The sequence below is a fragment of the Silene latifolia genome, chromosome 7, assembly GCF_048544455.1.
Source record: "Silene latifolia isolate original U9 population chromosome 7, ASM4854445v1, whole genome shotgun sequence".
In the NCBI taxonomy this organism is placed as follows: Eukaryota; Viridiplantae; Streptophyta; class Magnoliopsida; order Caryophyllales; family Caryophyllaceae; genus Silene; species Silene latifolia.
In genome coordinates this window covers 124,107,916-124,126,466 of record NC_133532.1, presented here as the reverse complement: position 1 = coordinate 124,126,466, position 18,551 = coordinate 124,107,916, and the positions used below count along the sequence as shown (strand labels likewise).

The window sequence follows — 18,551 nt, the reverse complement described above, 5'->3', positions numbered from 1 at the left end:
TGATTATTGATTAATATCGTAGTTGTGATTGTGATTGTTGTCTCTGGTTCTCGAGATGCGTTCTCGGCTGAGTGGAGTCACTTGCGGGAGTGGCTTCACGCCCTAGTTTCGCCCTTCGTGGAACCCGCCACGGAAGGGGATGTGCACATTAATGGGACGGGGTTATCGCTCGGTATGATGAGCGGGGCTTAGGTGGGAACGGCTGCGGTCCCCCAGCTGGCGGTGGGTCCGGTGGACGATCGGTGATTGAGTTTGTTGGGATTGGTGTGGTTGTGTGTGTGTGACGGTTAAGTCACATACATTTTATCTTATCGTTGATATATATTGAATTGTGTGATTAGTCGACCCGTTTAAATGTTTTAAAAGCTGTGGTGATCCATTCGGGGTGGTGAGCGATTATTGAGCGGTATGATATGACGCGTATGGGATAGGCTGAGGATGAGTCATCACGTGGCGATTAGAAGTCTTCATTTGTGTCGACGGTGTCTTATAGCTTTGATAGTTTTAGCGATGAGACCGTGTGAGAATGTTGTATTTGATTTTATTAGTTTTGGTTTTGATCATGTAATCACTTAAACTATTTACTTTTAAATATGTTTCTTTATTGTCTTATGAATATCATTGCCTCGGGTAACCGAGATGGTGACATCCTTATACCCGAGTAGTCCTGGTAAGGCACTTGGAGTATGGGGGTGTTACAAATGGTATCAGAGCGACGATCCTGAAACCTGTAACCAATGAATCCAATGAATATAGGGAGTCAATTAAAATGAATCTGGGGTAAAGGTTGTAGGAGCTAATGCAAAGACTTGGGAGACGTCCTAAAGTCGCGAACTCGCCCTATAATTTTGAACCGGCCACATGGGATACGAGTCGGGATCGCTATGTGTTTACCTTGTGCTTTGTGTACCTATGGAGTGATGTGTGGCATGAATCAGTGGATGTATGTATGTGGAGAATAGGGGATGTGTAGAAAAGATGGTGATAATGTGATTTCGTATGTTGTTGATTGAAAGCATGTTGCATGATAGTTGATTTACAATGTTGGTTGGAATTGTTAGAAAAGTGTATGAGAATGATGAGTAATGTGTTGGAAATAGATGAATTGATTGGAAAAGATGGAGTACCAATTGCATAAGAATATGAATTTTGTGATTATGAATATGTTTAGGTGACAAAGTGTAATTGTAATGTTGTTGTATTAGTAACATGGGAATAGGATTAAGTAATGTATGAGAATGTTTTGTGTTACGAAAAGTTATAAAATTTAAAGCATGCGGTTAGTACATGACTAATGAGTTAAATAATATATGTGCATGATGGATGTTGTTGCTTGATTTTTGAAGATGGTAATAAGAGATTAGCAATACTGGTTTTATGAGTACTGAGTCGTTTTGTCTACCTTGTTGTTGTTTAAGTCGTTTGGGAAGTAAAAATATATAGTTGTGTTTTTTCGATGATAAAGAGGTTGTCTTTAAACTGTTATAACTTGAGATGCGTAAATGATTTTAATGTGATTCCAATTGGAGGTGATAGCTTGTTCTTTTACGATTCTAACGATAGGTCATACGCCCAAAATGACCAAGAAATGAGTGAGTTATGACTGTTTTCTGAAAACTGGACAGTCTTTGAGAAATGCGTAGGTACTCGATCGAGTAGCCTTGGTACTCGATCGAGTAGGGTGGAACTCGATCGAGTACGTCAGTTACTCGATCGAGTGGCCCTGGTAATTTTTACGTGCTTCGATCTTCACCTACTCGATCGAGTAGGTCCTTACTCGATCGAGTGTCTGTACTCGATCTAGTGACCTGTTTTTGGGTCATATGCTTATCTTTTGAATTCGTTGCATATTATGTTTAATTCAAAGTTATTATTTTGCTTCTTTATGCATTGTTTTACATGTATGTTGGTCTTAACGCGTAAGTTACCCAATCTTGTGGTGTAGTGAGTGGCTTTTTGTGGTGAGTATGAGTTCGGTGGGAGGACATGAGTTATACGTGGTTGTAATAGATAGTGGAAAAAGAAAAGGAAGATTGTTATGGCTTAATTGAGACATAGAGCATGTTTTCTGAGACGAGATGAAATGAGTGATATGAGTGTGTGTTGAGTAACGTAAAAGTAAGTGAATGTGGGCAATGGATGATGTGAGTCTAAGGAACGTGAGAATGAAAGGATTGAGAGTAAGGATATGGATAGTGACAACTTGAGATGTGTAAAGAATTATGGAGGGAGGTAGTTAAGAGCCGTGTGGGTTAAGAATATACATAATGAAAGTTCGTTTTAAAGGGGTTGAGAAGAGTGGTATATAGTGAATTTTGTGGAGACATGTCGCGGGGTGGAGATTTGGCTTTTTAAGAGATGAAACTATTGTGGGTTTTCCTTGGGCAATTAGCGGTATGAAAGGAATTTTGATTTCTAGAGATGTAAGAAGGGAGATGCAATCGTTGAACAAGAACGTTGATTCTATGGACGGATTAGTGGCAAGGGTGATTGATGACATAATAAGAGAATATTTGTGGTAAGAAAGAGTGAGATGATATCGATATGAAATAATTAGATGTGAGTTTTGGAGCAGTGAGAACGTAACCGGAACACTAAAGAATTAGGTAGAAGTGATAAGGAGTTGAATGGGTAATTGATTTTGTAGATGTAAAGGAAAAGAATGAGGGGAATAAAACTAAGAAAATGTTGACCGGAGTTATGTGATATAGAGGTAAGGAGTCGTCGAGATGTGTGCTACCAATCATGAGGATGTTAGTTAATGGTTATAGAGGAGTTTTGGGACTACATGATTAGTAATGAGTTTCGAGGAATTAAGGAAAGTAAGAAGTTGGTAGAATATTTGCACGATACGAGATTTTTGGCGGAGAGTTAGATGATGATACAATTAAGGATAGTATTGGGAAGAATGTTGAGGTAATTTTGTTGATGGATTCGATGTTTGTTATTTGGGATGTCAACCAAAGATAGGAAAGAAATCGTGATGTTTAGAGATGAGTGTAAGAGGTTTGATGTTCGGACAGTGGTAGTGTTATCGTTTGTGACTAGTGGTTAAGGGTGATGGTATATTAGAAAGGTAGCAATTCTAAAGAGGTTGATTTTGTAGAGACCGGATGGATATGTATGGTTGTGAGAGGGTATAAGATGTGGTTAGATGAGGCGGATGCTAATAGTTGAATAGTAATGGTATGGTTATCTTTGGGCGGGAAGTGATGGTTGTGCGAATGGGAGAAAAGGTTATGAGGGGCATATGAGTTAAGCTCGGGCGGCAGGTAACCTATGTTGAGTGGTAACTTACGTGATCGGGATTATTTGGTTGGATGTGATTATGGGTCTATGTCATATATAAATGTTTGTGTGAGGTTGTGACCTCACAAGAAATGGTATGGTGTGATAATTATAAGTTGTTATCTGAATTTTTACGTAATACATGTTGGATACGAACGTAATGGAAGGATGTTTAAAAAGGTAATAATTTGTTGTTTTGGCATGACTAGTTATGCCTGTCGTATTCATGGTACATGTCAATCATGTGATATGGTAAGGAGATGATATTCACGAGGTTATTATCTGTTTAATTCATAAAATATGTGGTGTTATGATTTAGTAAAGTGGATTTGAGTAAGTTTTTATTGTGCGAGAAATTATTCTGAGTCGTATTTATGGGAGTTGTATGCGATCGTGATGACTATCGATGTGGTTGTGGTGCCTCGGGTGGTGATCCGGGCACGATATTTAGTGTTGTGATGCGGGTATTTTCGCACCGCGGCGTGGCTGTTGGTGGCGGTGTTGTGATGCCGTCACCGGTTTGCCAGTGGTGGAGCGGAGGATGATTATGATTCGAGTTCCGAAAGTACATAGCGATTATACATAGATTGTTGTTTTGTTTGATGTTATTCCCTGCGAGTTTCGATTTGTGCGAGATAGACGATTGTCTTGTTTATTAATGTTTTCTTTACTGGTTAAGTTGGGAATGAGGGTAGAGTATGATATACATAGAGTTGTATATGTTTTCGTTGTTGTCATAGTATAGTGACATTACATTAATGGGACACGGTTGTGAGAGGTTGTTACAATAATTATGATCTTGTTCTAGTTACGGTTTGATAGACATGGTAATGGCAAGTGAGTCGTAGAACATGTGTGGTAATGACCCGAAAGATGCGGGTGGTTCATAATCTTTTGTTGAGACAGTGAGTGTAGGGTATTGGGAATTAGTGTCATGTTAAGTTGTGTACGAGTTTTGCGGTAATGGAAGAAAGAACTTGAGGATCTAGTGTGCGTGTACGTAACGAGTGTGGATCGTGAGTTATGCTTCTGGGAGATAAGTGCCTTACATAGAGAGGTATGTTGTTTTGCAGAAATAATGGAGAGTTAGTATGGTGATTTTGCTACGAGTTTTATGGTATAGGTTAGGTGGTATGCCAAATGAGTTGAGTTATGAGAAATGTTTAAGTAAGAGAGCCTTGGATATATGCATGGTGAGTGTTTGGTTTATAGACGGTTATCTTTGACATGTGGTGGTAAAGAGGGTAATGAAAAGATATATCTAGGATTTAGTATTAGTGAGTTACGAGGACGTAACATTTATCTTAAGAGGAGTAGGATGCGATAAAAGAGATTTTGATGGTTGTTCATATGGTAGTATATTTGGAAGTAGAGTGTTGGTGTAGCATAAGATATGGATTTGTATATGTTGTGGTTGATGGTGTTAAAAGGTCATGGACGTGCTTGTAGTAGTTTGATGTTAGGAATGCGAGAATACTTCGATAGTGTTGTGATTGGATGATGAGATTATGAGTGTGAGTAAACTTCGAGGACGAAGTTCCTTTTAAGGGTGGTAGAATGTAACATTCCGTTTGATGTCTATGAGTGTCTTGATTTTGGATTTGATAGTGGATGATAATATGGAGCTAGCAACGTTAGAGGATGGTAGTTGGTTATGTATGGAGTTGGTGTCGTGAGAGATATATGTGTGGTGGATACGATATCGTGAGTCATGTTAGGGAAGTAAACATAGTGGGTGGAGTGGGTGTTAAAAGTTCATGTTTTATGTTTGGTCGAGTTCTTGAGTTCTTAGTTATGTTGTTGTGTCTTGGTCGAGCTAGTATGGTTGTTTTTATGTATGGGTTGAACTTCGGGGACGAAGTTCTTTTTAAGGAGGGAAGACTGTAATACTCCGTATTTATGAGTCTTGGGGTACTCTATCGAGTAGGCCTTACTCTGTCGAGTAAGGGCGTTTTGCGAAATAAAATATTTTCTGACCTGTTGGGTACTCGATCGAGTAACTAGGGTACTCGATCGAGTAGGGGGGGTACTCGATCGAGTACCTTGGGTACTCGATCGAGTAGCCGGTTTACGGGGTGTTAATTCGACGGGTTTTGTTAATAACACGGATTAATATATAAATCTTTCCGTCACTTTCATAATACACCTTTACAAACCTAATAACATTAAAGGAGATTCAAGTTCGTTCTTCGCATTCATCCGTGTTGTTGACAAATCCGGAGCTTGAGAGGTCGGATTTCATCGTTCTTTACACCTTTGTGATCCTTGCGTCGAGGGTAAGATCTGCATACCAATTTTATAGTATTTCGTCAAGTTCTGTTAAACCCTAATTTTGGGATTGGGGGTTTTTATGATTTGTTAAGGTTAGATTGTGATTATGTGATTATGTGATAGGAGAAGGATTTGTAAAGGAGAGGTTTTGAGACATTTTGCTAGATCGTCGATGATTGTGTTGCTTTCGGTAGGATTTCCTACTCAGTATTAGTCCCATAATGGGATGATTGTTGATGTGTTGAGATTGATTGTTTAATATCGTAATTGTGTTGTGACGGTGGTTGATTGTGATTATTGATTAATATCGTAGTTGTGATTGTGATTGTTGTCTACGGTTCTCGAGATGCGTTCTCGGTGAGTGGAGTCACTTGCGGGAGTGGCTTCACGCCCTAGTTTCGCCCTTCGTGGAACCCGCCACGGAAGGGATGTGCACATTAATGGGACAGGGTTATCGCTCGGTATGATGAGCGGGGCTTAGGTGGGAACGGCTGCGGTCCCCCACTGGGCGGTGGTCCAGTGGACGATCGGTGATTGAGTTTGTTGGGATTGGTGTGGTTGTGTGTGTGTGTGACGGTTAAGTGTTCTTTTATCTTATCGTTGATATATATTGAATTGTGTGATTAGTACTGACCCCGTTTAAATGTTTTAAAAGCTGTGGTGATCCATTCGGGGTGGTGAGCGATTATTGAGCGGTATGATATGACGCGTATGGGATAGTGGGATGAGTCATCACGTGGCGATTAGAAGTCTTCCGCTGTGTCGACGGTGTCTTATAGCTTTGATAGTTTTAGTGATGAGACCGTGTGAGAATGTTGTATTCAGATTTATTAGTTTTGGTTTTGATCATGTAATCACTTAAACTATTTACTTTTAAATATGTTTCTTTATTGTCTTATGAATATCATTGCCTCGGGTAACCGAGATGGTGACATCCTTATACCTGAGTGGTCCTGGTAAGGCACTTGGAGTATGGGGGTGTTACAGTTACTGTGTGAGACCAGGAGACCGGGGATGGAGGATGATCAGCTGGTTGTATTGTTTGTTGTCTTATATTGATTGAGTAGTACTGACCCCGTGTTGTTGTTTGTAAAACCTGCGGTGATCCATTCGGGGATGGTGAGCAGATTGTGACAGGTTATGCAGATGTTAGCTATGGGATAGTCATGGGGAGTTATCACGTCAAGTCTAGCTTTCGCTGTTATGAGTTTAGATGTCTTAGATTTCATTTGTTTTGAGACCTTGTACTTTTATTTTGAGTTGGTCTGAGATAATGTAATTGCTAACTCTTTATACTTTAATAAATGTGTTTGGACTGTTGCTTTTGATATATACTAACCTCGGGCAACCGAGATGGTAATGACCTTTCATTTGGGGTAGTCTGGTAAGGTACCTTGGTATGAGGGGGTGTTACAATGTGGTATCAGAGCCGACGATTCCGGCACCTAAAACAAATGAACCCAATGAACTTAGGGAGTCTAAATAAAATGAACCCGGGGAGAGTTGTTTGGAGCTACCGCAAAGACTTGGGAGACGTCCCGAAGTTGCATTAAGGCCCTTACGATCTCAAGCCGTTCACATGGGGGAAACTGTTGTATGCTTGAGTCATGTGAGTTTGATATATATAGTTTTAATCTTGTGCATGGTAGGATGAAATGATGAAAGAAGTGGAATGTGATAGTTGTTGAAAGATGCATCGAGGATTGTTGATGTTAAACTTTGAGCATGAATATGTTGGCATGTTAAGTGTTGGAACATGGTAAAATATGAAAGGTGAATTGTGAATTTGTATCTGGTTGATATTGAGCATGAAGAATGTGTTCATGTTACCTGTTTAATACAATGTTGAGCATGAAGTATGGTAGTGGTACATGTGCATATGAACATGATGGTGTCAATGCTTGATTGTTGGTAGAAGCATGTGATTAAGGTCATGCGTCTATATATGTGAATGTCGTGTTTAATTTTAATGTGAGTATGATAAAAGTTCACCCATGTACTGGTTTTTAGAAGTATTGGATCGTTATTGTTTGTTTTATGCATGTTTAAGTTGTTTTGTTAAGAAATTTTGATTTGTATACAAACTGATTTTGGAAGGGTTATCTTAAACCTGTCATAAGTCGAGTTCTAGAAATTATATTTCTGTAATTCCAAGTTGAGGTGATAACTTGTCCTCTTACGATTCTAACAATAGGTCACACGCCTAAAATGACCAACTAACGAGTGAGATATGACTGCTTTTATTTAAAAGCTGGGCCAGTCTTTGAGAAGCTGCGTCGATACTCGACCGAGTAGTCCCTACTCGGCCGAGTATTTTTCATACTCGACCGAGTATTCCATATTCGGCCGAGTAATCTCTCTCGTGATATCTTTGTTTAGCGTGCGGAGTCGTGAACTCGGCCGAGTAGTCTCATACTCGACCGAGTAAGGTCTACTCGGCCGAGTATTCCCAATACTCGACCGAGTAATCCTTCTGCGACAATTGAGTTTTTGCTCGGAGTCGAAAACTCGACCGAGTAATATAGTTACTCGACCGAGTACCTTGTACTCGACCTAGTATGTTATGTACTCGACCGAGTACCTCATTGGGCGGCCACTTTGAGTCGGTGGCTATGTTCTTACTTTTGTTTTGAGCCGGTGGCTATGTTTTTACATTGTTTTGAGTCGTGGGGTATATACACATGTATGTCTTGAGTCTTAACGCATTCTTTTATATGTGAGATGGTCTTGATACGTAAGTTACCGGGAGTTATGACATGGAGAATGACGGCTTATGAGGGACATGTGTTGGGTAAGGAAGACATGTGTTAATGTGGTTGTGAAGGATAGTGGAAAAAGAAAAGGGAAGAATGATGAGCTAATCGAGATAAAGAGCATGTTTTGTGAGATATGACGAGTGATATAGTCGTGTGTTGAGTAGTATAAAAGTAAGTGTATATGGGCAAGGGTGATGTAAGTGCATGTAAAGAAGCATGAGAATGAAAGATTGAGATAAGGGATACGAATAGTGGCATATTTGGATGTGTAAGGATTTATGGAGGAAGACAGCTAGGATAGAGTTGCTTAAGGATATATGTAATGGAAGGTTGTTGTAAGAAGATAGGAAAGAGAGGTATATAGTGAACTTAAAGGAAGTTATGTCGCGATGTGGATTTGTAGATAGTGGCTAAGTTTGGGAAGTTGGAATATCAAGGGGTGAGCCTAGTGTGTAATTCTTTGGACAAACGGTATGAAGTGAATTTTGGTTCTAGAGATGCGAAAGGGAGATACGACTAATTGAAGAGTAACTGTTAGTGCGTGGACTTGATGGTGACAAGGGTGAGTGTTAAGCAAGATGAGAGATGATAAATGATAAGAAGGATGATAAGATATTGATATGAATTAATGGAATTAGAGTTGTGGAGCTATGGAAAATAAACAAATGACTAAAGAGTTAGGTAGAAAGAGAAAGGAGATGACTTATTAATTGGCATTATTGAGTAAAAGGAGGGAAAGAAGTATGGAAGTAAGTTGAGAGAACGTTGACCGGAGTTAAGGAGCATGAAGGTAGAAAATTATGGAAATGTACGATAGCCTCACTAGAGGGTGTGAGTTGATGGTTATATAGGAGAGCAGGACGACGTGATAGCCGTGAGTTTCGAGGTATTAAGGGAATAAGAAGCTTGTGGAGTGTTGCAAGATCTGAGATTTTGGTGGAGAGTTAGGTAGCGATATGATAAAGGATAGAATTGGGAATAATGTTGAGGTATGTTTTGTTGATGGATTGGATGTTCGTATTTGGGATGATAACCAAAGAGAGGAAACAGATTGTTATATTAAGAAGTGATAGTAAGAGAGTAGTCACATGAAGGATGTTGGTGTCATAGTAGTGTCACTAGTGGCTGAGGATGATGTTACTTTAAGGAAGTTAGTTGTTCTAATGAGGTTGATTTTGTGGAGGTGGTTAGTATGTTTGGTTGTGAGGAAGTATAAGATGTGGATATACGAGGTGTTTTTGGGAGTTGGGTGCGATGTTATGGCTACATTTGCTTGGGAGGGGTGATAATTGTGTGTAAGAGAAGATATGTTAGGAATGGCACCTGAGTTAAGTCCGGATAAGAGATATTCATTGTCAAGTGGTAACTTACGTGATCAGGATTGACTAGTTGGATGTGATTATGGGTCTATGATGTGTATAAATGTTTGTGTGAGGCTCTGACCTCACGAGAAGCGGTATGATGTGATAGTCATAAAGTTGTTATATGAATGTTTGTGATATATGTTGGGTACGACAATCTAATGGAATAAGGTTCAAAAGGTAATAATTTGATTGATCTGGCATGGATAGTTAAAATTGTATGTGTATTGATGATACATGTTTATTCCGTGAAAAGGTATGGATGATATGCATGAGGTTCTTGTATGTTTATTCCGTATAAAATGTTGTGTTATGATCGAGTAAAGCAGTTTTGAGTAAGTTTTCTTGTCCGGAGAGTTATACTGAGTCAGTGTTTGTGGGAATTATATGTGGGTGTGATGTTTATCGATGTGGTTGTCGTGCCTCGGGTGGTGATCCGAGCACGGTACTTCGTGTTGTGATGCGGGCATTTTTTTTGTTGTGGTGCGGTTGTTGGTGGCGGTGTTGCAATGCCGTCCGGGTTGTGGTGGAGTATACGGGGTGGTTACGATTTGAGTTTCGAAAGTACAGACCAGTTATGCACAGATTGTTGTTTTGTTGCTTTGTTTCTTGTGAGTTTTGGTTAGACATGTAGACTGTTGTTTTGTTGTTGATGTTTCTTACCAGTTTCAGTTTGGGAATGAGGGTAGAGTATGATATGAAAGAGAGTTGTATATGTTTTCGTTGTTATCATGGTATAAGTGATATTCTGTTGATGGGACACGGTTGTGAGAAGTTGTTACAGTAATTTTGATCTTGTTTTAAGATGAGTCATCGGTAGTCATAGTCATGGCAAGCGATTCGTGGAATATGTGTTGTAATGATCTGAAAGCGGCAGGTGGTTCATAATCTTTTGTTGAAATAGTGAGTGCAGGATATTGAGAATTGGTGTCATGTTAAGTTATGTATGAGTTTTGCGGTAATGAAAGAAAAGAACTTGAGGATCTAGTGTGAGTGTACGTAACAAGTGTGGAGTGTGAGTTATGCTTTTGGGTGATATGAGTTTTATATAGTTTATATAGAGAGGTGTGTCATGTTGCGGTAATGTGGAAGAGTTGAAGTTTTGGGTTAAGTTAAGGATTTTGAGGTATAGGTTAGGGGGTGTGACGAGTGAATTGAAGGATGAGAGTTGTTTAAGTAAGAGAGCTTAAGATATATGCATGGCGGCGTGATTCAGATTATGAGTGGTTATCTTTGACATGCGGTGGTGATGGGGATAATGAGAAAATATAGCTAGGATTTAGTATTAGTGAGTTACGAGGACGTAACATTTATCTTAAGAGGAGTAGGATGCGATAAAAGAGATTTTTATGGTTGTGCATATGGTAGTATAATTGGAAGTAGAGTGTTGGTGTAGCATAAAGGTCGGATATTTGTTTTGATTAAAGGTCATGACCGTGCTTGTAATAGTTCGATGTTTAGCAATGAGAGAATATTTCAACAGTGTTGACAGTTGAATGATAATGATTATGAGTCCGATAGTTTTGACAGTTGGAAGATGATGTTTATGTGTTTGAATAAACTTCGAGGACGAAGTTCGTTTTAAGGATGATAGAATGTAACATTCCGTTTTGATGATTGATCTTCTTTTGTGGATTGAGTGCTATTGAGTGTTATGGAAGTGATACAAGGTTGGCAACATTATATTGTGGTTATTGGGTAATGTTATGGAGTCAGTATTGGGAGCCTATGCTATAGTTGAGACGATATCGTGAGCCATGTTGTGGAAGGAAGAGTGGTTTGTGGAGTTGGTGTTAAGTGTCCTTGTTTTATAGGTTGGGTTGGAACTTCGTGGTCGTGTTTTGTTTTGTTTGTTGTTTTGCTTTGAGTTGGGGTAATGATTTTTGTGGTGACTTGTATAGTTCCTTGGTGTTGTTATATGTGGTTGGTATAGTCTTGTGGCGTAGTGTTGTGCTTTGTTTTATAGTAGAGTGTGAACTTCGGGACGAAGTTCTTTTTAAGGGGGGAAGATTGTAACACTACAGATTTTTATAAGCTAAGTACTCAAGCGAGTAGAGCCTACTCGGCCGAGTAGTGTCAGGAGTGTAGTTTGTTTGGGTTCTGCCGAGGAATACTCGGCCGAGTATGGTGAATACTCGACCGAGTAGAGGATACTCGGCCGAGTATACACTTTACTCGACCGAGTATCCCCTTTGACGGGTATTATTTCGCGATTTTGGTTAAAATGATTAGAGGTTATATATCATCGTTCGTCAGTTTCTAAAATCATTTCTCCCCAAAAACATAAACTACGTTCATTGTCCTCTAATCATCTTCATCAATTCCAAGTCAAAGGTTGTCGATTGTGGGTTCTAGCATCTCATTCCGTGTCAATCGCCGTAGTAAGTGTCTTATACTTGTTCATCTATTGTCATTCGTATAAGTTAACAAACCCTAATTTGGTTAATTTGGGGGTTTAGGGTTTTGGTCATCATATGTCGTTGATTGTTGATTATCGTTGTTGTAGGTGATGATGTGTTACTAGTTGTGCATTTGTATGATTGATTGCAGCGTAGCAGATTGCGAAAAGGTAGGGTTTCCTACTCAAGATCTTTGTTAATTGATTAAGATTGTGTTTGCTTCATAATTGTTGTTATCTGCTGATCATCGGAGGATGGGTGTTGTGGTGATGTGGTTGTGTTGTGACGGTTGTGGTGTTGTGACAGCTGTGATGCTTTGGTATATGTGATTGTGGTGGAGTCACTTGCGGGAGTGGCTTCACACCCTCGTTCGCCCTCCGTGGAACCCGTCACGGGAGGGGATGTGCACATTAAGGGACAGAGATTGTTAGTCGCTCGTTGATGAGCTGGACTAGGTGGGGTTGGGCTGCGGTCACCCACTGGCGGCGAGGATTACTGTTGCGATGGGTAATCTGGGCGGGGCTACACACGTCGGTGTGTAGTCGATTCTTGTGTGAGACCAGGAGACCAGGGGATGGAGGATGATCATTTGGTTGTATTGTTTGTTGTCTTATATTGATTGAGTAATCCGACCCGTGTTGTTGTTTGTAAAACTGCGGTGATCCATTCGGGGATGGTGAGCGGATTGTGACGAGTTATGCGAGATGTTAGCTATGGGGACAGTCATGGGGAGTTATCACGTCAAGTCTAGCTTTATTTGTTATGAGTTTAGATGTCTTAGATTTCATTTGTTTTGAGACCTTGTACTTTTATTTTGAGTTGGTCTGAGATAATGTAATTGCTAACTCTTTATACTTTAATAAATGTGTTTGGACTGTTGCTTTTGATATATACTAACCTCGGGCAACCGAGATGGTAACAGCCTTTCATGCTGGGGTAGTCCTGGTAAGGTACCTTGGTATGAGGGGGTGTTACATGATCACTATCTTAGATTAAAATTGTTAATTCACCTTTATAAGTCGAGAGGCACGAAATTGAATTATACCAAACATGTGTTAGTAGGACGACCTAGTCATAACGAGAGTTCTCTAGGACCCGACCTATGGTTGACAATAAGGCCGAGAGGTGGTTGTCTTTAAGCCTAAACAATTAACAATTTTATCATCCTTTGTTTGACTTTAGCATTTACATAATTTGCATGTATGACCCGACCTCCCTAGACTATTACTTTATTATTGTTTTATCACAAGTTTATCAACCAAACCAAGCAATTATACATTTATTGACCTTGATAGAATTCACCCCATAACAACTTATATAGCAACTCATGTATCCTTGTGTTCGACCCCTATTACTACATTCATTTGTGTCTAGGGTATTTATCTTTGATTAGGTATACGACAAGCCTATCAATTAAGAACAACCCATATTAATAAGGATTACTTAACTTAAACAAAAAAAAAGAGGACAATTTATTTTAGAAAAACAAAAAAAAACCAAATAAAATTGAAACCTTATCAATTCCAACCACCAAATTAAAAAAGAACAAATTAGTATACTATAGGTATATTAAGCGTGAATAATGGCAGTGTTAAGCCTATTTTTAGTTGGCATTTTGATTTGATTGTAATATTTTATTCTGATTGTCATATTTTATATTAAAAGTCATAATTTTAATGTGGGCCCACTATATTTGTCAATTAATTGAGCGGAAAAATTGTAAGCAAGTCTTATTCTTTTAGTTTAGTAGGGATTGCATCGCCAATCGCCAATTTGTGCAGACCAAATCTTTGTGTAAAATCATATGCATTTCGGAACGTATCAGTTTGCCAATTGTTGTGTAAATTAGTACTTAATTCATGCTAATTATGGCAGAGATTTGAAATTGAAAAAAATGGTTAAGCATGGTATAAGACTATAAGTGTCACGTAATTCAGGCATTCAGCAGATTTGTATATATTTGGATCTTTGCGGTATGATGGGATTAGTGGATCAGTAAGAAGGATATAAGGAAGAAGACAAGTACACAAATTACTTTTGTACCCTTTTATATTTAAGGGGGAAATATATTGCAGATTTGTTATTTTACAATTTATTGATTTTTTAAATTTTTTATTATTATGGTGGCACTCAAATGTTGTGTCACCCGGTGCCGTCCTATCGTCATATAAAAATACGGTATGTCCCAACAATATAAGCAAGTCATTTTTCCAAATATATTGTATAGAAACTTAGTAAGGAAACAATTTGTCAACAAAGTCGTTGTAGTATAGTGGTAAGTATTCCCGCCTGTCACGCGGGTGACCCGGGTTCGATCCCCGACAACGGCGTTTTTTGTTAATTTCCCCTGTTTTTTTTCTATCAGATCGAAGTATCAAACCATAATCTCGAAGGAATGCATTAAATTAAATTACTAAAGCGGCTTACTTTTGATGCATAAAAGTAATAATTTTATTATTCAATAATTATTCAGTGCTTCTTTGTTTTAATGCTTGTTTTAAATTACAGTTTTCTGTAATTGTTGACTTGTTGTAATTGATTGTTTTAATGTTTCTTTGCTAATTTTTTTTTATGTTTCTACTGATGTATGAATTTTGTAATTTGTAATTTTAATTTAAAAAATGCAACCTTTTTTCAGTTATTTGCTTGAATAATCTTATCTATATAAATTGAAGGCAATCTCATTATCTGTTACGCGTCGTCATAATTTTTTTTTTTTTTTGGAAAATCAGGGTTATGGTGGGGCCGTGAAAGTGTCTGAACGTATTTAATTATTCAGATATCCGTTTTTTCGAACATGCGCTAAATTCCGTGTCGCAACAAATTATATAAAATAATCTTATGGAATACTTCTTCGAATTAATATTATGATAAAATTCTATACAATCCGTGTAAAGAAAATGCAAAACATTTACGCAGAATTAATTACAAATGCGAGTAATGTGATTAAATTACATAATTTTTGAAGCAAAATTACACAGTAAAATTACAGAAGGAATTACAGTTATATACGGGTTTGAACATACAACGGAAATGAATTACAAAAATGAATTACATATGTTTAAGTTGATTATTAGATTATATTTCTTTTATCCGAATGTAAAGTTTTTTATGTATGCAATTTTTATTTACAAGAGTAGATTACGTTATATTCTTATAAACCAGTGCATGTGAACACATGTTTGTAACAAATTTAAACATTAATTATGTACATCGTTGATTTAGACCAATTAGATATGTACAATACAAATGCAAAAACAAATATACATAAAAAAACATTCATTCTGGTCCAAATACATACTCGTGCAATTTTGCACGGGTTTAAAACTAGTTAATATAAATAGGATTTGATTTGTGGAGTTTTGGTGGTAGTTTGATAGTGTGAAAGTTGTTTGTGTTTTCATTGGATATCATTTTAGCTTTAGTAGCGGAATTAAGGGAGCTAGTAAGGGCGGTCGTCTCCACTATAAGACCATCCTCAAGCAGGGTCACAACTCACAAGGGAGGTCGTGACCTTCGCCTTAACCAACAATTAAACACAAGATTAGCGTGAAGCAAATTATCGTGACCTTTTGGTGAAAGAGGTCAATTTGTGACCTTTTTGCTTGCTCTTGACCCAATATGTGTCACATTATCATTGGTGGTAAACAAAACAAAAAGGGTTGGAAGGTGAAAAATAATTGGGTTGATAACCTAGTTCGTGATCTTCTGCTTGAGAGGGTGAAAATGAGTCAAGGTTAATAAGGTGGGATTACGAGTAAAATTGGGTCGCGACCTAATTAGCGCGACCATTGCTTAGACCATCCCAAAGCAGAAGGTCACGCTAACTAGGTCACCGATATTTTAGCCCTTAATTTCTCCTTATTTATCTTGACCCACTTTCACCCTCCCAAGCAGAAAGTCACGACCTAGGTCACCAACCCAATTATTTTTCACTTTTCAATCATTTTCCACTTTCTTACCCCACCAAAAACTCTCTCATATTTTTTCAATTATTACTCCCTCCGTACCACACCATAGGTAACGTAGGGAAAAGTGGAGTACTTAAGAAAAAGTGGAAAAGGTAAGGGTAAAGAGGGAAAAAATAGGTGGGGTATGTTGTATGTAATAGTGGGTTTAATTGTGGGTTGTTAGGTGGGTTATGTAATGACATTTTGTGTAAATATGAAATGGGTATAAGGATAACTTGGTAATGTTGTCGGCCAAATAAGGAATGTTACATTTGGTGTGGTACGTCCGTTTATGAAATAAGAGGGCGCCACCTACCGGGTCACCAAAATTCACCAATGTCTCAACTCAAGGTCACCAATTGCACCTATCTAGTTCAAGGTCATCCTAAACACCATCGATTTACTAGTTAATTACGTCATTAGCACTATGGGTGGGCATAATCCGGTCCGGACCGGAAAAATGGACCGGTCCGGACCGGAATCGAGTGGACCGGAACCGGAATTAAAAATTTCGGTCCGGTCTCCGGTCCACCATTTTTCAAGATTCCGGTTTTCGGTCCGGTCCGGTCCGGGACCAGTATTTTCCGGTCCAGACCGGTTTGGACCGGAATGCCCAGAATTATGGTTATTTTCATTTTTTTCTTAAAATTGTATTTTTATTCCGGTCTGATCCAGTCCAATGGACCGGAATTTTTGGACCGGAATTTGAAAAAAGTGGGTAAATCCGGTCCAACCGGTCCGGTCCGGTCTTGGACCGGAATTTTTGTAATCCGGTCCGGTCCGGGTCCGTGAATTTTGCCGATTCCGGTTCCGGTCCGGTCCGATTTTGGACCGGTGCCCAGCCCTAATTAGCACGACCCAACAAGGTCACGACCCGGTTGGTGACCTCTCTTGGGCATGGTCTTAGGGATGGTCTAAGCGATAAAAAAAATGGAATTTTTACTTTTGATTTTTGTAATTTTTTCTAGTTTACCTTATTGCATTATCAATTCGCCGAGCCGAAATTTCCGGCCCCTAAATAAAAGTCATGGCTACCCTAATGCTAGCTTGTCTAATGTAGTGTTCTTAACAAGTGTACTCATTGCTTATGAATGATCTTGATAAATTACTGCAACGATTCATATGACGGTCTCAAATGAGAACTTTTATATAATGTGAATCACATGTTTGGTTATCTGATATCAGAATGTTACTTTCATGACATGTCAATCTGATTGAGCATTGTAATGTTTTTTTTTCATTTTTCCTTTTCTATTCGTATTTTGAGGCGTGCGTTCACCCATGGACGGTTCTAAAGGATGATTCATGTCAGCCGACCCCCAATCATTTTGGAATTAAAGCTCTGTTGTTGTTGTTGTTGTTGTTGGAGGATTAGTTAAAGACGCAAGCATATATTCGAGTTTCTATAGCTTGGTAGTCTGGGAAGTGAATGGAGTGAGGCCTATGCAGTTCAATAATTTGTTCAACGCTTGGCACCGGGGTTGTCAGTTTCGCGGTTAATGGAACTATTAGAGAATATATTAGGGTGAGATTATCAGTCAACTCTCCCAAGTCTTAAGACTCTTCTACATCAGCTTTCCATTAACTTTTATTATTTCTTTATTGTTCAGACTCACCTCATACTTTATACATTATCCGCCAGACTCACCCCAGACTCTACTTTTCCACTCCACTTTTCTTTTTAACAAAAAGAAATGACACTTGTTGTCCACTTATTGGATAATTTTTCTTTCTTAAAGGTGGGGTCAAGACTCGCCCAAAGTCTTAAGTTGAGTCTTGGATTTTCAAGCTTCAACTTAAGACTTTGTCAAGACTAGGGTAGATTATTGGTAGTTTTGAGTGAGTCTTGTCCCAAAACTACCAATAATCTTACCCTTATCATAGCAGGAAAGATAATATTCTATGATAATATATTCTCTAATAGGAACTTGTGAGGAAGACTGGCATTTGGTTCAAGCAATTTACAATTAGTCTTGCTATACCGTCTATAGCTATAGACGGGTCAAATACAATGAAAGTGGTGACATTTTTGGCCCCACCACCCCACTTGTCTTTTGTTTTATTAAGAAAATGGTATTGTATTTGACCCGTCTTTCATTATAGACGGATATTGACGTCTATAATGAGATTTTGTGTGGTTCAAGAGAGGAGTCCAAATTGGTTTAACCTGTTGAGACTGATGCACCAGATGCCCTCCCAAGTGTGGATGTCGATTCTTTGTTTGTTGTGGAAGGTGGGTCTACGCCAAGGACAACGATGACGATAACTCATGGCGATGGATTATAGTGTAAGAGCGAGGGAAGCAAGGGTGATTTTTCTTTTTTTTTTTTCAAACCAATTATTCTCTATTACGAGTTCAGAAAACGGTAAAAAAAATTTCAAACCAATTATCTCGTCAAGATCTTGAATTCGAAAAAAAAATTCACCGTTTTTTGAACTCGTAGCCGATAGTTCTGGTTGGTCAAAGCTTTTTTAACGAATAAACTTTGACCGACCATAATTCCCGATTACGAGTTGAGACGTCGG

At 38.6% G+C, this 18,551-nt stretch overlaps 1 non-coding gene across 1 annotated transcript; it reads left to right on the top strand.

Annotated features, from left to right (window-relative positions):
• The first annotated feature begins 14,333 nt into the window (after positions 1-14,333).
• Positions 14,334-14,405, top strand: TRNAD-GUC (transfer RNA aspartic acid (anticodon GUC)). The gene has a single exon. It is a non-coding gene; the product is annotated as a tRNA-Asp (tRNA).
• Positions 14,406-18,551: the final 4,146 nt, after the last annotated feature.